This window comes from Carettochelys insculpta, chromosome 1, assembly GCF_033958435.1.
Source record: "Carettochelys insculpta isolate YL-2023 chromosome 1, ASM3395843v1, whole genome shotgun sequence".
Lineage (NCBI taxonomy): Eukaryota > Metazoa > Chordata > Testudines > Carettochelyidae > Carettochelys > Carettochelys insculpta.
The window spans coordinates 195,002,198-195,026,320 of record NC_134137.1 but is presented as its reverse complement, the minus strand read 5'-3'; the positions used below and the strand labels follow the sequence as shown (position 1 = coordinate 195,026,320).

The following is a 24,123-nucleotide window of genomic DNA, read 5'->3' as shown; positions in this document are numbered from 1 at the left end:
CAGCTCGACAATTATGGACAGTTGTTCCTTTCTTCTTTTAAACTGTGGACTCACTGTAGCTTCCATTTGCCCAATTTCATTTTCCCTGTTTTGTGACACACTTGATTTTAGCTCCACTTCCACAAGTGTTTAAAGCATGTGCACTTACTTAAAGAACCACCTAACTCCTTGAGTTTCTTTATATTGATACAGCAAACCCTCAAGTTGCGCAGGGGTTGGATTCCTGCAACCCCCGCATAAGTCACATTTTCGTGCAAGTCAAGGGGAGAGGGAACCAGGCTGCCACTTGGTTCCCAGCTCCCCCGCTGTTTAGGGGACACGGGAAACTGAACAGCTATGAGACGGTCAGTTTCCTGGGTCCCGCAAGAGGTGGGGAACTGGGAACCAGGCAGCAGCCGGGCTCCCATTTTCTCTCCCCTTGCAAAGCCCTGATCAACTTCCTGTCTCCAAGGAGTGGAGGGGAGCCAGGAGCCTGGCTACCCACCACTGGCTGGAGCCAGGAAACTGACCAAAGGTGCTACTTTAGTCAGTTTTCCAGCTCTGCAACCTGAGGGGAGATGGGAAGCGGGAAGCAGGAAGCAGTCTGGCTCCTGGCTCCCTTGGAGCCAATGGAGAGGAGTCAGGAACCAGGGGCCCTGGTCAGTTTTCCAGCTCTGCATGCTGCCACCTGGTTCCCAGCTCTCCACCACTCCAGGGACCAGGAAACTACTCCTGTCATGGACGGCAAGGGGCAGGCTGCTGCCCCTGACAAGAGCAGTTGCCCACTCCTGTCGGGGCGGCAGTCACATTAACCCGAGACACACACAGCTTGGTTGTGTGTATCTCAAGGGTTTACTGTATTATAGAGCTGTTCTTCAGATCTGATGCTTTGTGTCTCTGTTTTCATACTGTCAGATATTATCTCTTACAGTTTCACTTCCCAACAAGAGAGTATTTAAAATTAGAAAGTTTAAATGTTGATAACACATTCTCACACACAAGTTGCATCTCTGCTGAAGTGGTATTAACAGAGCAAGGTGTTTGCACTGCTCAGAAATTGCCCCCCAAATGCCAGTGATCAGAATACTGTCAACATGTGCTGTAAACCAAACTGAAATTCCATCATCGTTTTACATACAAAATTTATTTCAGCTCCTGTGTTTGTTTGTTTGCTTGTTTGAATTTTTTAATGTATAATCATGCAAATCCTATTTCTGGGACTGTAACCGAAGTGTTACATAACACGCAGAAAGTGATATTTTCCTGCGCCAAGAATTTGCACTGAAAGCAAATAAACGGGGGAGACTAGTAGGAGCCCATTCCAACAGGGTGTGGATGCCGTTATCCTTGTCAAACAAATACCATCTTGTTGCCATTTCAATTTGATTTTCAGTTCCTTGGATTATGGTCCTCTTCCCCCCACACCCCGTAATAAATATAAACTCATCCAAGTACTCCTTGAAACGTGTGAACGCTCAACGCTCAAGAGAGTTTGTGCCAACAGCAGTCCATAAGGCAATACATATTCCAGTGCTAATGGATGTACTTTTATAGCAGAGAGGAGCGAGTAGTGGATAATCAAGGAAAAAAATAAAGGAAAGAGCTTATGTTCAAAATGCTAGTAAAGCAGCTGCACAAAGTAACTTCATACTAATTAGTGTTCAAATGTAGTCTCCTCCTGACACACATTTTTGAGCTACTGTGATTTTCTTAGGGACCTGGTTAACTAGAAAAAAATGTGCCAGAATTATTTTTCTCTTCTGCATACAGACACTATGGCTATGTCTACACGAGAGAGTTTTTCCAACAAACAAGAACCCTGACTTACATGATTTTGACTTACACATTTCTTGCAATAACGTGAGTCGAAATTGTGAGTGGCAGAGAGCTGGGGACCAGGCAGTTCTGGTCAGTTTCCCGGCTACCATGAGTGGCAGGCAGCCCAGAGCCAGGTGCAGCAATGCAAGTCAATTTCTAGGCTCCCGCAAGCCAAGGGGAGGGAGGAGACTGACCAGCGCAGCAGCCCTAGTCAGTTTCCCAGCTCTGCAAGTGGAAGGGAGCCAGAAGCCAGGTTGTTGCCTGGTTCCAAGCTCCCCATCACTCCTGGAAGCCATGAAACTGACCAACACTGCTATGCCTGGCTCTGGGCTCCCCACCGTACACAGGAGAAGGCAACCAAGCACAGCCAGACCTTGGGGACCCAAAGGCAGAAGAGTGCCTTCCCCACCCAGTCCTGACTTACACTAAACTTGACTTATGCGTGGTTGCTCAGGAATGCAACCTACGCATAAGTCAAGGGTCTACCGTATCTAGCGCCGAGCCAGGCAAAAGTCAGCCTACAGGCTGGATCCAGGTCACCAAGCCACTGGATCTAGCCTGCAGCCCAGCAAGAGCCTTGACCAAATGCCTTGCTTGACACACCCTGCTCAGAGTGGGGGGACCCTGAGTGTCTCTGAGCATGGACACAAGTCAGGGGATGATGCACCCTTCTCCAGATCAGAATCCTCTCCTGCACCCGTGCACCCTCCCAGACAGTACTCCCCAGTCTGCTGCCCCAGGTCACAACCCTCTCCCAGGTTCTGCACCCCATCAAATGACACCTTCTATAGCTCAGAACCCTCTCCCGCACATTCACACTCCCTCGCCAACCATCTGCTCTCTCCTCCACCCAAACCCCCTCCCAGACCCCACACCTTCTCCTGCACTTGTCTCCTGCCCAAGCTCCCTTCCACACCCAACCCCAGTACCAGACCTTGCACCTCCGCCATTAACATAATGGAAGAGTGTGGCTCTTGACCACATGCCAAATGTTTGCAGTGGCCCCCCTCAGAAATTGTTACCCACCCTGGTCTAGTATTAGGTTTCAAGAATGCAGTATAGCTGCTTCCTGTTACTTTCCTACTAACATGTCACACATGCCAGTAGCGGAATTGAATTCTTCCATCATTTGGGAGCAATTTCCAGTGATGTAGATTTAAACTATGACCACGAACAAAAAATGCATTTCATTTTGTGGCACAATTCTTTTGAACTGCCCACAGAACAAGCTCTGAATTGTGTAGCACTGCCCTAAGAATGTTTTTTTGTAGTAACTTAAAAGGCTTGTGTACATTTTGTTTTTAATAATTACAGTAGCTGCCTTTAATTAGTTGTTACAAACATTACAAAATTATCTGGCACATTGCATTGCTCTAGCACATTCACACACACTGACAACATGTGGGCATTTTTTTTACAGAAGTAATTCTAAACGGGCATTTCACTGAAGGAGGGAAAGAAAATATACTGTCAAAGGAATCATTTGAGTCACTATTTAAAGAAAAAAGAAAAAGGGGACAAAATGTTGGACTCATTGGGTTTTCTTAGATATGTGTGAGGATCAGAGAGTAGGGAGACACATAGAAATAAGGCTCAATTCTATGACATTGACAATACATGTGAAATGATGCAATGTAAGTACAGAAGTCATTATACCAAACTCTTTATTAAGCTTCCGAACATGCTCAGGTCCAATTTCCAAAAGCCTTAGCAGACACAGTCTGAGCTGAGATCAAGGTAATAAAAGTGTTGTGTCATTTTTCTACATGACTAAATATCTCAGTAAGTACACAGGCTAGTGGGTAGTGTCATTGGTTGTCTAAAATATATTGAAATCACCTATTACAATTTTACTACAATAGAGCATGGAGGCAACATTTGAGAACTGACATCCACTGAGTTACACATTATATATACGCAAGAGGATACCGCTCCTGCCCCAAAGAGATGACGGTATAAATAGGCAAGTCAGACAAAGAAGGCATTTAATTCACCTTCCCCTTCTAAGATGGGAAGCTGATTCACTGACTTATTTAAAGTAATTCAGGAAGTCTGTGCTAGAGCTAATAACTGAACTTGGAATGCCTGAAGAGAGCTAAACAGGAAAGAGTTTTCCTATCCAATGAAACTTTTCAAGTATTCAAAATATTTCTTGTGCCATTTTGTGGAAAAATTCTCAACAGGGTGTACTCCTGAATGCCACTCTGGTGCCTCAAACTCAAGACTCTCCTCCCTCTGAGGATAAATTCTCCAATACCACTATACATTCAGTCGGTCAGTGGATTACCAGGTGAACAACAGGTCATTCTTATGGTGTGCCAAGACTAGTGACACACTTGATGGCAGACCAGCATAAAGATTCCAGTCCAAACAAGATTGTGTGCAGTACTTTGTATTTGCTAGGAAGAAGCTAGAAAATTACGTCTGAATTTGGTGTTCCCATATTACTCATTTGCATCATATTAACAAACAAGAAATCTTAGATTAGCAACCTCAACGTCCCAAAAAATTCCAGAAGGCAATAGGGGAGCAGCTCTCTTCTGTTTGACTTAAGCCGAGCTTGTTGCAATGGCCCACCCTACAGTTGTTTCTGTAAAAAGATTACCAAAAGAGATTTCAGTGAGAAAGATCAAAGTTATTGTGACCCACGCAGATATCTGCAGCATTTCCTGTGCACTGTTGAAAACACCTCTTCTCACTTTTCAGGTACCCACAGTGCACTTACACTTTGAGTCTGTGAGAAAAATGTGTTGCCCACTTAAAGGCTGTGTGGTCAGTTGAGTTTGGACTTCCCAGACCAAGTTCTAAGGGGCATGTGGCCATATCACTATTAGCATTATTCATGGTTTACAGCAAATAGGCTAAAGACTGTGGAAATAGCAGTTATAATAAGCTGTCGTGTCTAGAGGCAGTCTTCTGAGAATGGAGTTTAAGTACATTGGCAGATTACTCTGTGGCAGCCTGCATTGCTGATGTCAGGCCATAATTGTTCCGTTTATAAACACTGAATTTTATTCTAAAGAGCCACTGTTCCAGCCCCTTTCATAATATTCAATTAATCGTTTTACAATATATTTGACGCTAAAGGAAGAGAAAAATATAGACTCCTTTAGGACTTTCTCACATAGGTCACTGCATGGTCTGAACCTCTGCCCATTCTCTGAAAGATGGGAGTAATGCACCAGTGGCTCCTCACAGAATACTTTTTTTCCTGATAAAAGGAAAAAAGAGGATGGCTCTGGAAGCATAGGGATGTGCAGCCACTGCTAAACTACCTTACCAGACAACATAGCATTGACTTTCCCTTGCCCCAGGCCACATGTGGTTGTTGGTGCAGAGACTGACGTGACCATCACTCTGCACTCGATTCTCAGTCCTTATGCTGCAATAGCACAAGGACTAAATTTGTGCCTGGTACATGAATTGGGTGTACATATTCAGTGTAGAAAAGGATCCTTCCACCATTTATACACCAGCACTGGCAGCCTTGCAATTTCCCTTACTATTTAATTCCCAAGACAGATTTAGACAGGCTATCAGCATGAACAAACCTACCCTTCTACTATTACCTCTTTCATCAAGCCTTCATTAAACGTGTGGATGAGACGATGGTGTAGGGAGGAGGGTTTTTAGATTTATTAGCAACTGGGGAAACTTCTTTGAAAGGAAGACCTATAAAGAAAGGATAGGCTCCACCTAAACCAAAATGGAACCAGATTGCTGGCATTTAAAATTAAAAAGGGAGTAAAGCAGTTTTTAAACTAAAAGTTAGGGGAAAGCCAACAGATGTGGAAGAGCACATAGTACTGACACAGGTCCTAAGAGGAGGCTCTACTAATGGAGAGTCTCTATGTCCTAGTAAGGAAAAGATTATGTAAATGATAAAATAGAGACAGGATCTGATCAGAAACAGTCAAATGAAAAAGAAGCCCATTCAATCACACCATGTTATGGCAGAAACCTAGAAAGGGACATGATTTAAAAGTGCTTACATACCAGTGTTAGAAGCCTAAATACTAAGATGGATGAACTATGGAGCCTCTTGTTAAATGAGGATATTGAGATAGCTGGCATCACAGAAAGTTGATGGAATCAACAGGACTTAGTAACATCATGGTAAAGAATACTTTGAAGAGACAGAATAATTTGTGCTGGTCGGGGAATGGCCCTTTATGTTAAAGGATACCCAGAATCAAAATCTTAAATGAACTAAACTGTACCATGGGATCTCCATGGATACTAATTCCATGCTCTATTAATAAGAATATAGCAGTAGAGATATATATTACCAACCACCTGGCCGCGATGGTGGTAGTGACTGTAAAATGCTAATGGAGATCAGAAAGGCTATTATCATTTTTAAAAAAAGAAGAACAAAAAACAAAATTCCTCTCAATAACGGGGGATTTTGATTATCTCCACTTTGGCTGGGTCCATATCACCTCAGGATGGGATGCAGAGATCAGGTTTCTTGACATTTAAATGACTTCTTCATGGAGCAGCATAGTCTGGACAAAGAGGAGAAGCAATTTCTGGTTTAGTTCTAAGTGGAATACAGGACCTGGTACAAGAGGTGAATTTTGCTGGACTGCTTGGTAATACTGACCATGATATAACTAAATATAACATCCCTCTGGCAAAGAAAACATCATAGCAGCCCAATACTATAGCATTTAATTTAGAAAGGCGAACTACACACAAATGAGGTAATTAAACAGAAATTAAAAAGGTACAATGCCAAAAGTGAAATCCCTGTAGGCTGAATGGAAACTTTTTAAAGACACCACAATGGAGGCTCAACTTAAATGTATATCTCAAAAGGGGAACAAAAAAAAAGCGTCACTATGGCTAAACAACAAATTAAAAGGAGCAGTGAGAAGCAAAAAATGCATAATTTAGAGAGTGAAAGTTAAATCAAACTGAGGGACATAAAATGGAGCATAAACTCTGACAAATGAAGTATGAACATATAACTAGAAAGGCCAAAAAGAATTTGAGGAACTGTGAGCCAAAACTCAAAGAGTACTGGGTGGGGGGGGGGAAACAAAAAACAAAAAAACCCCACCAACTATGTGGTAAGTATATCGGAAGCAGAAAGCCCAGTAAACAACCAATGGAGCCACTGGATGGCCACGATGCTACAGGAGCACTCAAGGATGATGAGGTCATTGCAGAGAAAGCGAATGAATTCTTTGTATCAGTCTTCATGGCTGAAGATGTGAGGCAGATTCCCAAACCTGACACATTGTTTTTAGATGACAAATCTGATGAACTGTACCAGATTGAGGTGTCATTAAAGTAGGTTTTGGAACAAACTGATATGCTAAAAAGTAATAGGTCATCAGGATCAGATGGCATTTACTGAAGAGATCTGAAGGAATTCAAATTTTAAATTGCAGAACTATTAACTGTGGTTTTCAACCTATTATGTAAATCTACTTCCGTACCAAATGATTGGCAGATAGCTAATATGACACTAATTTTTAAAAAGGGCTCCAGAGGTGATATCAGCAATTACAGGCCAGTAACACTGACATTGGTACCAGGCAAACGGTTTGAAACTACAATAAAGAACAATATTGCCAGACATATAGATAAGCATAATTTGTTGGGGGAAGAGTCAACATGATTATTGTCAAGGGAAATCATGTCTCACCAATCTACTGGAATTTTTTGAGAGGGTCAACAAGCATGTGTATAAGGGTAATCCAGTGGACACAATGTTTTTAGATTTTCAAAAAGCCTTTTACATGGTCCCTCGGTAAAGGTTCTTCAGCCAAAAATAAGATGTCATGGGATATAGGGAAGATACTTCCACAGGCCGGTCTAGATTCAGTGTGGCTGCCGGCAGTATGATGCAAATAAGGGCTCATGAAAATGCAAATAGCCAGGATTTGCAAATTCACTTTGCTCATTTGCAAATTCATGACAAAAAACAATCAGTGTATTTGTGGTTCTGACGGCAAAACCCCCCTGTGTTGTCAGCCCCTTATCCAGGAAAAAAAATGAGAGGTAAGAGGCTGGCAATAGAGGGGGTTTTGCCAGCAGAACCACATCTACAGGGCTTGTTTTCTGCCACCAATATGCAAATAAACTGCACAGATATGCAAATGAGTGGCCAATTGTAATTTCGTGAGCCCTCATTTGCATCATACTTCTGGCAGCTGGACTGAATCTAGATGCAGCCATAGATTGGTAACTGGTTAAAAATAGGAAACAAAGGATGAGTTATAAATGGTCAGTTTTCAGACTGGAGAAAGGTAAATAATTGTGTCCAACAGAGCACTGTACTTGGACCACTCCTAGTCAACATATTCATGAATGAAAGGGGTAAACAGTGAGGCAGCAAAATTTGCAGATGATATAAAACTATTCAATAAACTTAAGTCTCAGGCAGATTGCAAAGAGATACAAAAGGTCTCTCATGTCTCGGCAACAAAATGGCAGATGAAATTTAATGTTGCTAAATGCAAAATAATATACAGTGGAAAACATAATCCCAACCACACCTATAAAATGATGGTGTCTTAATGAGGTGTTCCACTCAAGAAAGACAACTTGGCGTCACTGAGGATGATAGTTCTCTGAAAACGTGCACTCGATGTGCCGGTGGTCAAAAAATGAACAGAATGTTTTGAGTCAGTAAGAAAGGGATAGAAAATAAGGCAGAAAATATCATATCGCCTCTATATATATCCCTGGCATGCCCATATCTTGAACACTGTTTGCAGATATTTTTGCTGCCTTTAAAGAGACATATTAGAACTGGGAAAAGGTACAGAAAAATGCACAAAAACGATTAAGGGTATGGAAGAGTAGGGAATGGCTGCCATAGAAGGAGAAATGAAAAAGATGCAGACTTTTCACCTAGGAAAAGAGACAACTAAGGGGGATAATATTAAATCATTGATTTGTATAGGATCTGCTTATCACACAAATGTATGTCCATGGTCTCCAGCAGGGTTCTATACAATATAAATACAGTTGGCTTGAAAGAGGCCTCATTACAGGTGTCAAACAAATATTGACATATCAGTACAGGTATTGTTTATGCTATAGATTTCCCTCCCGACCTTCTCTGTTTAATGTAATATGGAAACTTACACGGAATTGTTAATAACAGCTATTTCAGCTGAATATGGTCAATCAGTTGCATACTTATAGTGGGGGCTAAACTCAGTATGAAAATGTGAATGTTAAAAAAACTCTGAATGACATAGTGTTACTTTTAAATTCATAACAAAAATCTTTGTAAAATTGATTTTATGTAATAGTGTGATTACTATTGAGCTCTCATAACATATACACACCTGTCTCATAGGAAGTGTAACTTGCACTATTAAGTCTCCTAACAGCATTTGAGCATGATTCAGCAGACAGAAATGTCATGGCTAGAGTTGTTTCTGTTTATGCTAATATCAATACCTAAGTATTTGATGAGACTGTTTAATACAGCCTCATTTTATAGCCCAGAGGTTTACAAAATAAGCCCTATTCCAGGGATTTCCAACCTATCGTAGGGACCCAAACATGGGTCCCAATTAGATTTGTTAAGGGTGGCCAGCAGCTTGGAGCTGCATGTGGCTCTTAAAGAAGCCATTTTCAGCTCCTTAATGCTGCCACATCCAGCAGCTCTCTCTACCAACAGAAAAGGAATCACACGTTACAGAGACAGCTTCTCCACCTATTTGTGGCTGTCCCAAGCAAGCCACTTGACAGACTCTTGCAGTATATAATGTTTGCCCTCCCCTCCACCCTTACTCCCTTTTGCCCCCCTTTCTCTTCTATGTAGCTGACTTGTCAGTTTTCATTTTTTTGTTTGTATCACCTCCCCAGTCCCTGAGTGTGACTCACCCAGCCCCTCCATCCGCTGAGAGTGACCATCCCAGCCCCCCCAGCTCCAGTGTGACTCCTCCCAGCCCGAGTGTAACCCCAGCCCCTCAGCCCGACTGCGATTCCCCCACACTCCCAGCCCGAGTGTGACCCTCCCAACCCACACAGCCAGAATGTGACTGCCTCAGGCTCTGAATGTAATCCCCCGCCTATCCAGCCGCTTAGCATGATTCCCCAGGTCCTGAGTGTGACTCACCCACCCCAAGTCTGACCCCCCACCCAAGTGTGACACTCTCAGCCCCCCAGCCTGACTGGGACTGCCCAGGCTCTAAGTGTGACCTCCAGCCCCCTAGTCCCTGAGTGTGACCCTTCCAGCCCCCCCAGCCTGAGTGTAACTCCTCCAGCCCCTGAGCGTGACCCCCCTCGCCCTTGAGCATGGGGTTTAAGCTGGGAGAGCAAGGGGGTGGGAGTGGTTTGGGGATGAGGGTCTTTCCCCCACCACAACTCCGATCAACTATAATTATAAAATTACAAACGTAGTGTTTTTATTATTATTAATGCATTTTCCTTTTCTCTACAAAATAACTACTATGAATATATAAACTTGAAGGGGCACAATTTTATATTCTTGCCTCAGGCACAAAATTAGCTAGTTACAGTACTGCTCCCCTCCTTTTTTTGAATTGCCTTGGGTCACCAAATCTTCCTGAATTGTCAAAATGTGTGCCCCTCTGGGAAAGGTTGGAAATCACTGCTCTGTACAGATATGAAGAGAACCTTCATGATATAATACACCCACCAGTCTTTCACTGATTATGTACCCTTTTCAATAAGTTCACTGCATCTAATCAGACACAGGAAGGATGCTACATGAGCAAAGATCTCAGGGCATACATAAAAATAAGAGTGAAAATAAAAATAAGAAAGATCACAAAAATGCTATTTAAAATATATTAATAAAACACTCTGCCCATCTTCCTTGCTCTGTTTCTTACACATTATTCCCATGTTCCTTGGGGAAATAACTACTCCTTTCATTGCTGAGATAAGCTTTAAATATGTGCATCGTTCATTTCAAACAATGCTTGTAAAATGATTTTAGACATTTAATCTGTATTACTCACCTACTGGTATTCTTTTTAGTCTGTATAATCACTAAGTAACCTAGGAGCAAATGTTCAAGCAAGAAGAATCTCATTGGCAGCAAAACAATGAACGAGGTATGTGCCTCCCTAGATTACTCCATACAATATCAGACTACCTCCTGGCAGAGCACTAATTTCACTTCGTGTTAACACCAGCAAACCTAGAGGCTGTAAAGATGGCAATGGTGACAGAGTCCTGCACGGGCGGGGTGGGAGGGAAGCGGGCAAGAGGGGAGGATAAGGCAGTGAGAGGGTCAGGTTTCATTTCAGTCAACAACATTAGCTATTGCTCCTCAGTGTACGTTGATGTGGCACCCAAATGAGAGATGATGCTTTTCAAAGTAAGCACAGACAAAGCAATATTAAATATTTAATATCCAGAGTCAAAGGGGTGAAGTCCCAATGTTCAAAGAAAGCTAATGGTGCTCAGACAGTGAGGCCAATGTTAAAGGGAGCAAATACCTATGCAAAATCTTTGGTAAGCTCTGAGGTTTTATTAGGAAAAATGAAAGAGTCGAATTTACCTAAATGCTTCTTTCTACATAAAACATGTAAGTCATATGTAAATAAACAAATAAAAACCACCTTACTTATTCATCGACTTGCACCTCTTTAAGTCTTATTGCAGTTACACAAGGAATGGTAACATCAGTGCTGATTTTGTCACAATAAGGTTACCATGGTTTGCAACTTCCATTAATTTCAACAGGAGCAAGAACCATGCCTTTATGTACACTGCACACAATTTCAGCAAACTGGAGACCACCAGTGGATATTTTTCACGAAGTGCAGTTCACAAAGTGCATTTTCAATTAATTCATGCCCTTTTTATCACTGGTTTTTGAATGAGTAACGAATGTTTTAAAAATTATAGGAAAGTTTCTCTCTTCTTCCTTTTGCCCCCCCCCCGCATGCAGACAGAGAAAAGTATGTCATCATTATTCATGGTTTGTTACAGAATGAAATATCATAAAGATTAATGACTATGGATACTGCTGAGATAGTGATACCAGAATAACTTTAGGGATTTGATATGGAAGGAAGTTCTGATGTATTCTGAATAATGCCTGCCACCTACTACCACTCCACCGAGACCTGCTGCTGAGCCGCCTACATCCAGGTTGCCCAGTGCAGTATCCTTCTACCCCACACTAAGCCCTTCCACAGTTGGATCTTGCAGAGTTGAGCCTGCCTTCCCACACCTGGGCTGTGTCTACACTAACCCTCCCTTTCAGAAGGGGTGTGTAAATGCCATGGATCAGAAATTCTAATGAGGCGCTGATATGACCACCTGGAGCGTCAAAAGTGCTGCTTTCGAATTGCGTCGAAAATGCTGCTTTCAAATTGAAAAGTAGCCATGTAGACGGAGTTCCTTTGAAAGGAAACCCCAATTTCAAAAGCACCCTTCTTCCCAATTCATTTTGAATATTCATATCAGCACCTCATTAGCATTTCTGATCCATGACATTTACATACCCCTTCCAAAAGGGAGGGGTAGTATAGTGTAGACGCAGCCCATGTGCCTGATTTGGACAGGCAGAGCTCCAGAATGTTTCGTCGGTAGTCCACGCTCTTCTGATATATCAAGGCCAGAAGCAGCATCACTGCCAAGTTCAGGGAGCTAGAGGTGACTGCAGGGTGACCTCCCACCTCAGTGTAGCCTGTGCTTCCCTCTGCTATGCTGGAACCTCCGTATTTATGGAAAAATAAAATTTGCAGAATTTTCAAATATTGTGCACCCAAGTTTTAGTTTTGTGACACAGAATTCCCTCAGGAGTACATAACAGCTCATCCTCACCTGAAGCAGAGGGAGCAGTCCTGCAGCCTAAACAGTATGAACACTGTGCAGACTCATTGCACAAAAAGGACATAAGATCCCAGTGGAAACTGGTTGGTTTGAATCTTTGCATACAGTAAATGCTAAAGGTAATATCCCTGTTGTCTCCAGCAACATTCTACTGTTTCCAATTCTGTCCCCGGTTCTGTACTATGATCATTCTACTTTTTGTCATTGCCTAGATAGGACTCATTTTAATGCCCATTAATTGCACTCCTTAAGACGCTAGAGAGCATGCTGTTGAGCCTGACAAGACCATCTTTTCCTGCAGGAACTCAGCGTGCTGCTTGTTTAGCACTGTCGGTTCCCTGCTGGAAGAGGTACTGATTATCAAAAACTATAGATCAAACCTGGTTCTTCGGCATGCTATTCCAGACTGTGGAAACCATTATAATCTACAGCTTAAAAAAAGAAAAAAATCAGCAGCAATGAAAACCCAGTAGTGAAATGGATGCTGATTGTACTGCCAGCAGGAAGATATGGTTTTCTTGTTGATCGGTGCCATTAATTTACCAGAAACCTGACACAAGATGTCACTGGAACTGGCCTTTGAGGTTTATCACACCGAAGTATTTCCTATGATATCTATTATTAGATTTGGTAAAATCTGATTTAAACATTCCTCTAAATTTATTTACCAAATGCAACAAATGTTAAGGATTTAATTACATCCACAGGGTGGTCAGTCAGGGTAAAAGAGTTTAGAAGTGTGGGATATGAATTTTCTTGTTCAAAACTCTGTGAGGACTGTTCTCTTCTAATAAATGGAAAGAGAACCCAACACCAGTGAATGCTTTTTTCAGAGTTATTTTTTTTCTGTTAATTTATTTGAGATTAAATGATATGTCAAATTTTGAGGCAGTGACCCTTCCTTATCTCTGCCAACGAAATGAGAATTTATTTTACAGGACATCTTACATTAGTAAGAGTTTCTCCTTGCATCTTTCAGAGCCTTTGTCGATAGTGGCATATTAATGGGTGCCTTAAATGCTACCCACTATCATAAACAATAACATGAATTTTGGATTTCTATAGCCATTTTCAAATACCAAGGACCCTGAAATTGCTTAGGTTACTGGTAATTCTGATTCTGATACCAAGCACAGAACCCATTATTCTCTAATCAGTCATGAATTTGTCAGGATTCCTGCTACAGGAAAAGGAAATTCTGGAACATTTAGCCATTCTGCTAAAGAAACCGCCAGAAATCCACACACATTTTAACTTAAATCAGGATGTACACCAGAAATGGGGCTTCTAGTTTAATACCTCACCTGAAAAATGGGACCTGTCACAGTGTGTGGGCACACTGCAATTCTATGTAGTAGTATCAGTAGAGGGCATGAGTCCACCTAATGGGGTATGAGCTCAACTCACTAATTTTTAGCTATGCATTTACAACTGCCACAGTTTCAGGGTAGCATCACCTTACTCCCCTTCCATGTTCTTTCTAGGACACAAGCTGCAAAGTTTCCAGGCCCCCAGCCACACATCAACAGGATAGTGCCTGTACTTTGCTTTCTCTCTGAAACAAACTAAAAAAAAATCATTAACTGTGTTTTGTCCACAATTACAAGGTACCACGCAGCTCTTTTTAAGGAAGCACAGTTACAATTAAGATAACAGTACAGTCATACCCCGAGATACACCCATTTGGGTTATGAGAATTCAAGTTTACAAGGAGTTTGATTTAAAACCCCTACCTCGTCTTACGAGGCAGTCCCTCGAATTTACGAGGACCAATTTCAATTTTGTGCACCTCAGCGGGACGCGGATGCCCTGCAGCAGGAGAAAGGCTGTGGCTCTAGACAACTGCTGCCTGCAGCTGCATCTCGCCCGGCACGTCTCTCTGCAGCGCCCGGTGGCAGTTTCCCGGAGCCCCCGGCCCAGCCTTTACCTGTGGCTGGTCTGGGTCTCTGCCTCGGCTCTGCAGCAGCGGAGAGCCCCAGCCCAGCCAGCGGCTGTGGGCTCCCAGGTGCTCCCACAAGACGTGGCTGCTGGGCACGCAGCCCATCCCAGCCCCGCCCCTGCTGCTCGCTCCCTGGGCGGCTAGGGTCCGCCGCTGCCCACCCTAAGCAGCTGTGCCTCAGGCGCCACTTGCCGCCTGTGGTGTTCCTTTGTATTTAGTGCCTCAGCCGCTGCCGGCGGGGCCTCTTCTCTGCACAGCCCCACATGAGCGAGGCATCACCCCTTGCCAACTGGGGGCCTCCTGTGCCTGCCTAGCTCCCCACGTGGCCAGCCCCTGACACTGTCCCCTCCCCACTTAACCTAAGCTGCACTCAGGCTGGGCTGCCTCCCTGTGCCCTGCCCTGCCCACCTCCTTGCACTGGCCCCGCTTCTGCAGCCGCGGGCAGCTACCCGGCTTTGTGCCCCCCTCCCAGACGCTCTTCGATTTCCATTCCCATCTCTGAAGGTAAACAGACATATTGTAGAGTAATGAATGAAGGGAAAATGCCTTGTTAGGTTGTGTTATGATAACCAATGTTAACTATTGAAGTAATTGTGTTCATTTTAATGGGATTTTGTGTTGTTTTAGCGTAAATGGGTGTAAATTTTGGGGCTCAGGAACGCATAAAATTTTTTCCCATTGAAATTAATGGTAATTACATTTTTGACTTACAAGAATTCGCCCTAACAGGAGTTTTTCAGGAACGAATTCCCCTTGTAGGGTGGGGGAAGACTGTATTAGAAGAGACAGGGGGAAGTGGGCTTCAAGCAGGCTGATTTCTCTTATTCATCACCCACTGTCTTTAGTTACTGGAGGGGCTGCTGTAGCCCTCCCCAATGGACTAGAACACAAACATAGATGAACTGTTCATTCAAAACCACAGATCCCAAAGATACTGTATCCCCAATCTGTCCCATCTATCCCAATAGAAAGATTAAATACATAAACTGAATACAATAAGGTATTTCAAGGATCTTGCAAGAGCAGTACCCTGTTGGAACAGTCACTGATAATACATTAAACTATGTATTTTTCATATTTTGTCAGAAACTGAAGAGAAATCTCATAATTTCAAATAAAACGGAAAAAACACTGTAAGAACTACGATAGCCTCCATCACTACAGTGCCCAAATAGCTCTCCAGATCCATATATTTCCAGAACGATTACAAAAAATATGGATCCTGATTGTACCACACCTTTGTATCTTGAAATGGAACAGGAATAAAATACGATTCCATGAGTCTATTTCAACTTTATGGAAAATATTAATAATTAGATTTCCTATTATGAAATAAGTTGTTTAAAATTCTGGTGACCTCCAGTGTCCATTTTTCATAAGGATTTCCAGTGCGCTCTGTGATTGTCAGATACTGCATCTAACATACTACTCCAGCATTTCTTTTCAAATTCTTTGCTTCTGTCACATGACCAATGCTTATTCTTCAACTCAGATTTTTTTTCTGTTCTCCCAGAAACTGGATACCATAAATTTATATTTGATAGGAGTTACATGATTACATTCAGCTTTCAAATAGATCACAAGGAGTCGAATAGAAATGTAAACTAATATAAAATTCATACACCCAGTCTGCACCTTTCACTTTTGTATAGTCCCACATATCCAATTCTAGTACTAATATTCTTTTAATATCATTTCCCCCTTTGCCTTTGGCAGGCCTTATAGCATTCACCTTTGTCCTTAGAGATATCTAGGCTAATATTACATTTGTGTAGCAGGTTCTACATTTTTTTTATTTTATTGTAAAAGCAGTCTAGCATGAAAGAATGAAGGCACAACCTTAGAATTACCGGAACCAGTGGAGAGATATACTTCTAATCACCAGGGAAAAATCACTTAATACAGTTCAGTCCCCTTATGAGACCACCTATTTGCCAGACAAAGCAACTACTTCATTTGGATAGTCCCCATGTCACACCATGAGCATTGACTATAGGTTAAAACATTCTGCCTCCAATTTTTTGTACAAACGCCAACCTGTCAAAATCTGTCATTACATTTTTTCATTCACTCCCCTCCCAGGAAGAATAAGCAAGTGAGTGAGCGAGAGAGAGAGATTGAGAAATGGTACACCTGCTAAATCTCTAAAATTATAAATTTTTGAATATAGCTTTTTATAAAATTGGGGAATGAAATAAACTTAGAGATGTATTTAACAGTTAAAATCTTGACTTCAGCATCATGCCACAAAGCCATGAAAGAACATTTTGGAAGCGGAACATATTTTGCATGAATTGTGCCCTCAAATATAATATTCATCTTAAGAGTTTCAGCATTATACAGCCTTGCCCTCACCTTGGAAAACATAGCAAAAGTATACATCTGTTAGGGAACGTAGATCACAAAGGCTGCATCTACACTAGCAAGTTCTTTTGAAAGATTTTTTGAAATAAGAGGCTCTTTTAAAAGAGCCCATGGAGTGTCTACGCTCAAAAAGCATTCTTTTGAAAGTAAATTGAAAGAATGGGGTGCTCCTTTAGAAATCACTTCCTTTCCCATTTCAGGAGGAACGCCGCCTTTCAAAAGCTTCTTCCAAAAGAAAATGCATGTAGATGCTCCAAAGGGCCCATCTTTCAAAAGAACAGTCTTCATTTTCAATCCCTGGCCTGTTTTTTCAAATGAGCAGGGGTTGGGTGGATGTTCTCTTTTGAAAGAGCAGCTTATTCTTTTGATCCATTCTTTTGTGTGTGTGGACCTAATCTTTCAAAAGAACCTCTTCTGCACCAGCTTCTTTCAAAAGATCTCTGTAGTGTAGATGTAGCCAAAAAGTGGCTGATTTCTGATGGACTCACACTTCAATTTTTTAAAATGCATTACATATACTGCCAAAGTGTCCAATCACTTCTAGGGCACTTCCTCCAGCTGATATTAGGATTAGCTCCTACCTGGTCTGATGCCCCCTTCTACCATGCATTGGGAGCCCCCACTGTGCCTCTTTCTGTGACTCAGGGTGCTCTTTGTCATTTGGCCCTCTAGTTAGATCATTGTGTGTTTAACCCTTCCAATACATCAAAGTCTCTCCACACAAACTGTCTCAGCCAGGCAGTTTTCTCATTCACTCCACTGTTCGGGACACTTCCCCAGTGGCTGGCCAGGGAACCCAGGTCTGCCGATTATTTCAAATTCCAGTTCAGGGGCCCTCTAATCTCCAGCTATGGTCTGCACCTTCTCAAACCTTGTTGCCATTTCCCTAAGCATTTTTCTTCCTATACTCTTTCCTTCCATCATAAGTTTCTAATTGTCCCTCTTTAATGTTCCCAGAGTCCCTTCACTAGCCCTGTTCAGCTGCCAGCTTCCTGGCTTTATAGCAGCCCAGTCCATTCCTTCTCAGCTGGGCTACTTCTTCACTACATCTACACTACAGAGATCTTCCAAAAGAGTGCATCCACATACAAAAAAGCGTATCAAAAGAGTGAGCTACTCTTTCGAAAGAAGAATCCACATAGGCCGCCACTCTTTCGAAAGAACAGGCCAGGATCAAAAATGAAAACTGTTCTTTCAAAAGAAGGGCCCTGAAGAGTGTCTACACACGTTTTCTTTTTAAAGAAGCTTCAAAAGGGGGCAATCTTCCTGAAACAGGAAAGGAAGTGTGACTTCGAAAGGAGCACCATATTCTTTTGATTTACTTTTGGAAGAATGCTTTTTGTGTGTATACACTCCTTGGGCTCTTTCGAAAGACCCCTTTCTTTTGAAAAACCTTTCAAAAGAACTTGCTAGTATAGATGCAGCCCTTAGGTGAGGCCTATCCACTCAACTTACCCTTCCTCAATTTCATTAAGCTTTCCTAGGTTATTGTGAAATGAATGCCCCATCGCAGATATGTTTCCAGTCAGTTTATCAACCAAGCCTGATGCTCTCATTCTTCTATGAAGAGTTCCAGAGAACTGAAGGGCTATTTTTTTTTTCCAGAGGATAAGAAATAGTTCATTCTCAGTGTTAGGTCAAGCCTGAGCCCCACCTGAGTGTTAAAAAAGGATTTACAGTAATGTTTAGAGATTTCTGCAAACATCCCACATGTTGACCTGAATTACACAAACTATTTTAGAACACCAATTTTAGACAAACTCACAAGGTTGGGAGAACTGCTCACGCACTTGAGGCAACACTTGGTCTCAACATCAAATGCAAAAAAAAACCCACCACATTCAGTTCACCTGTTGTCCTGTTGTTTATTTCCCCCCATTACACAAGTCTGTTATATGTTCCTTTTCATTTAATATTTTATAAACATAATCTGAGATCTTGGTCTGTAGCTCAATCTTTAACCAAGAAAATACCCCCTTCAGACACAAAAAAAGTCTTGCTTCTCAAGTGCGTGTGTGTGTGCGTGAGAGAGAGAGAGAGAAACTGTCTTCATAATTTTTGCTGAAATGTTTCAATTTTCTATGCAACAATTCCCCCAAAATGAATTATTTTTTCAAGCTCTTTTTTATTCCATTTGTGTTTAAAAAAAACGGAATAAAAAGAAAACCCAAAAAACAGAAATGGAAATTTAGTTTCATTTTATTTGATTTTTTTCATTTAAAAAAAAAGTCAATAACTGAGTTTAAACTGAACTGCCCCAGTGGAGGATTGCCATAGTGGGGTGAAGCTCTACAATATCTCCTAGTCTCTGACATGCTCCTGTTTCTGGACGGGATAGAAGACAGAAGTGAGATCTGGAACCATCTCAAAATGCACCAGCAGGGAACCACCATAGACTCAGGAAATTCTCTGCCAGCAGTCTGTAAATAGTATTCAGTCTCTGTATGTTCTCAGGATGGCATAAAAAAGCCAGATTTATAGAAAAGAATATGACCTACTAATCTACTGCAATGTGGCCAAACCAGTTCTTCTTTATAGGACCTCAATGCTACATCCACAGGCATTGAATACTAAAAAAAACCACAACTTTTCAATAATTTATTGATATATTTTAAGATTATATAAATTAAGTTTCAGCTCAAGATTAATTTTATTTCACAGTCCGGCAGCCTCATTCTCCTATTGAAATGGTGGGTTTATAAACAAGTGCTGACTCAACTTCACCTTTCAGCATGCTGAACATCTTGTTATAATACTGAAATGAGTACAACATAAAGACTTATCTGGATATTACAATTCTAGCTGTATATACTTACCCTGCAATGAGGGACTGAATTTAAATGTTTATAGCTTTTCAAAGACTATTATGTGCTTGCAAATGTTAATTCAGTTTCAATGAAAGAGTCAATCTTTTTTTTAACAATATAGAATGCATTTTAATACACTATTATGCACAATAGGCCAACAGTGAATGGACCCATAATTGATTTAGAAGCACGTAGTACTATCTCTCTACCTCTATCTCTTTGGTAAATCATTTTTTAATCGGGCTAGTCTAAGCTGACCCATACAGAGCTTTATTTAATTTATTACAGAATTTATGTCTAAGGTTGACTGGTAATGCATGGCTGAAGCAGCATTAGAATTGTACAGTGAATAACAAAGAGGAAAAATAGAACAAGAATTCAAATAGCCCACGCACATGGCTGAGGTTAAGACAGGTTCAAAATGAGCAATGTTATTCAAATGCTTTAGAAAGGAAAAAAAGAGGGGAAAGGGCTCTGACACCATTAGAGCTTATGCAAAAAGGTTTGGTTTGAATCAATTAGTAAAGGGAGAATAAGGAAAAAAAATCTTACAAAATGCATTAGTTGGCTTTTATTTCTCCTAATGGGGAGGGGGCTGGGGAATTATATACAGGGCTAAATAGCAGTTTCAGAGCTCTTATACAAATCTCAAGAAATCTTACGAAAACACGAGCAAGGCTGAGAACCTGAACCTATGGATATGAAATCAATGGGAATTTTTTTCCTATATTCCAGTAGGTGCAGGTTCAGCTACGCTATGCTATGCAGATCCGTCGTGTTCTTAGATAACACAGAAGCTCAGTACTGAACACCCTGTAATAATTAGCACAGATATACTGGACAAAAGATAAGTGTCCCCTAGGACAAGTGGATGGCTCCTGTGATCACTAATGGGATGGAAAGCCTCTAGGCCAGTGTTCAACTCGTTATACCAGGGACTGGCTAGCTGCCTGCATTAACTGTGCCAAGGAGATCTCACAGACAAGTGCCAGTCCACGCACTGATTAGTGAGTCAGTGCTCTAGGCAACTGGCTTGAATCCCCTGTATGTCATTATCTTCACAGCTCATTTGATAGTGGACATGAAGGTAGCTGACACTCCGTCTAGCGTCCACATTATAAATCAGCTAACCTGATGGCTGTCTCAGCAGCGAAGTCAAGAACTGAAGGGGCACAGACACTCATTGTTAGAGGTAGTTTCTCGAGGGTCAGAGTTTTGGCAGAGTTGCTGAGAAAGTGTGCAGTGCTCCCTCTCCTTTGCCTCCCGCCCCCTGTGTGGCATCACTTCTGCAGATAAATACACAAATTAATCCTCAAGTGCTGTCTCCCGCCAGAAACTTACATGAGCATTTCATGCCTATTAAAAATATGTTCCTCAGCCAGAGGACAAGTCCATACTTTTGAAAGCATGTTTATTGTTATAGCAATACTTTTCACAGCCAAGTTAAAAAAAAAAGATGGAATAAGCACAGTTGGTCACTCTGTTTATGGGTCAGGTTTACAATAACTGATTGCAAGAAACATAGAAAATGCTAATTTTATAGACTTTGTAATAGGGTTATTAGTAAAAGTAACAAGACTAGCAATTCCACTTGCACCTCAAAGCCAGTGAATGGTCACGCCTTTGGACGTTTTAAATGGCCTGACTAGTGTAAAACTGAATAATCCCAACAGATCAGATTAGTCAAAGCAAATTAAGAACTCTTATGAGCCACTGTCACCTCTAACTTACCCACAAGAGCATCAGGAGCCTGGCAATTGAAACATCATTCATTTCCTATGACATAACTAGTAATTTCCACTGAAAGTTGTATGTTAACAAGGCAGGCAAATCACTGACTTGACTGCAAACCTATGTAAGACTTTGTATTTGGAGTGTAAGACAATACAAATTCTGTGAAATGCCATCCCTGGATGTGGCTGCTTCTTGCTAGTCCAGCAGCACAAAACAACCACAAAACTTAGCTGGCTATGCCAAGGTGACTCTGGTGTGATATAAAACTGCCTTAGCTGGCGCTATGACGCATTGTCAGCTCCTCTGGTATAAGACACATAACCAAGTGAAACTGGCCTGGGTGAAGTGCTGCTTTGCTCTGGAGATCAACAGTTACTAATATGCCCCTTAGGGATTGTTGGAGCCTATTGCAAGTTAGAACAGTATGGAGGTTGCTGTAATTCATGCTAAACCAGACCCAGTCAGTCCCAAGGTGTGTGAGGGTGCAAAAGTGGTATATAGTCACTTTTCTCTTTCCTTTTTATCTGCAGCTCCTGCATTTAGTGCAGGTCAGCTGGGCCTTAGATCCTGTCCCACTGTCTTCCAGACTGAAATTCCTTTCCATGTGCACTTTCCTTCCTTTTGGTAATATTCAGATACCACCAAAGCACTAAAGCCTAGAATTTGTCCAATTACATTTTTAATGGCTAATATCCAAGTTGATATGCATAATACTGCATTCAGACAATATCACTTTGATGTCAAACTGAAGAGAGGACACAGATAAAATGTTAGCTATCTATGGTGAGTTTTTTGATTTATGTAATATTTAAAAATCCTTCAATAAAGATTTAAACATAAGAACAATGGTACAGATCCAGTGCAACATGTACTGGAAAGAGATGTGCCCGATCCGTCCTTGTCAATGTCCAGGAGGACAGAAATGTATTATATTTGATCTTGTTTTGACAGGGTGAAGTAGACTACCTAAACAACAGTTCATGCATATTTAAACAGGAAGAAAATTGCTCTTTGGGATCTGCAGCTTTAAGTGCCCAGAACACCAGATGTCTGTAATTTAATGGGCTCTCTTATTTAGAAAAAGAAAATAAATTTAGGAATTGACCATACTTTTGCTTGGGACCAACGCCAATTCCCACAACCAATCATAAGTTTAGACCACACTGCTCTTCTCTCTGACAACATTTGTCTACACAAAGAATGAAACTGAATTCAAGTAGGAAGGAAGTGTCCGATCAAAGAAAACAGCTAATTAAGTCAAAATTATTAAGTGAAGCTACATTAAAGAAACATCTAACTGATAAAAGGTTAAACTTTTCTTTAAAGAAAAAAAATAAGTAAAGGCTAACATTTCCACTCTGGTCTCCCTGGCTGGAGGACAACTTGAGTCCATGAATTCCTCCAGAAGGAACATGGGGTTGGGTGTAAGAGAGAGAAGAGAAAAGGCTCTGTCGAGTACACCTCTCCGCTTATGCCCCCAACCCAATGAAATGCCCTCCACAGGCAGAGGATGTGTCAGAGAGAGGAAAGAAGGGCTAGCTGCTTCCTAACCTCAAACCCACAATACATTGTGAGGCATCCACATCAGGGGAACCCAGGCCAACAAGGCTCTGGCAGAAGACATGAAATACAGGAGCCATCAGCAGCTAGGGAAACTGCAGTCCTATTAAGATGCACTTTGCCTCTGACAAATGCTCTCAGGGTTCAAGGAACGAAACCCATGTCCTCTTTTAGGGATGGGCAAAAACTTTTTCTCGATGAAAAAGATGAAGGGAAACTCCATGAAGTGTAACTTAGAGTTTTCAACCTCTCACCCTACTGAGTAATAACATGTAGAAGGGTGAATTTGGCCCAAAGTGCAGCTCAAGACATTCATTAATTGCTAGACATTAAGAACTTCCTCATTGTTCAAGGTTTTAGGTTATTTATTGTTCATCTTGAATATACACCTTATGCACCTTAGCCATTTACAATAAAAAAGCTGCTATTTAAACAAGTATTCTCATTATACATGTAATAAAGCTCACGAGCATTATTGAAAGCTATGTAATAATTTGTCTTTTAGGAAAAGATAAATGGGTAACTTGGGTGCACAGGAATGAAAATTCATTAATGTCTTAATGGTGAAACAGATATGAATCTTTCTTCATTAGCTCAACAAAATTAGCCAAGCTAAGTTAGAAAATGTTCTCAGACATTATTTGATTTCAAATGAATATGCCTGAAGTATGAATTTTCTGAAGAGCTATTATAAACAACAGTCGGGAGAAATACCATTTGAAAAATTACCTTGACATTGTCCTTTTAATCATGTACTGTATTCAAGTAAAACTATTCCAATGTATCTCCTGTTTTGTGAACAAAAGTCTTCAGTGTATAAACAGTATTATTCAAAAGTGGCACACAATTAATTCAAGGTATATATTGATATAATTCTTCTGATCCTGTGTAAAATGTACATGAATAGAAAAACAAGTGTCAGTTATAAATAGATGTTTTCTAAAGAAAGATCATTTTAGGGCATTATTTTTTCTCTATATTATAGAGAGATGTGGGGTGATTTGATAGAAGTTTACAACTTCCTGAAGGGGGGCTCTAAAGAGGATGGAAGGATGCTGTTCTCAGTAGTACGGATGGCAGGACAAGGAGCAATGGTCTGCAGTTACAGAGGGCGAGCTTTAGGTTGGGTATGAGGAG

General features: G+C 41.3%; 1 protein-coding gene across 1 annotated transcript in view; it reads right to left on the bottom strand.

Moving 5' to 3' along the window:
• Nucleotides 1–24,123, bottom strand: part of ROBO2 (roundabout guidance receptor 2) — a 707,829-nt gene that overhangs the window by 458,784 nt on the left and 224,922 nt on the right. The window lies entirely within an intron of this gene.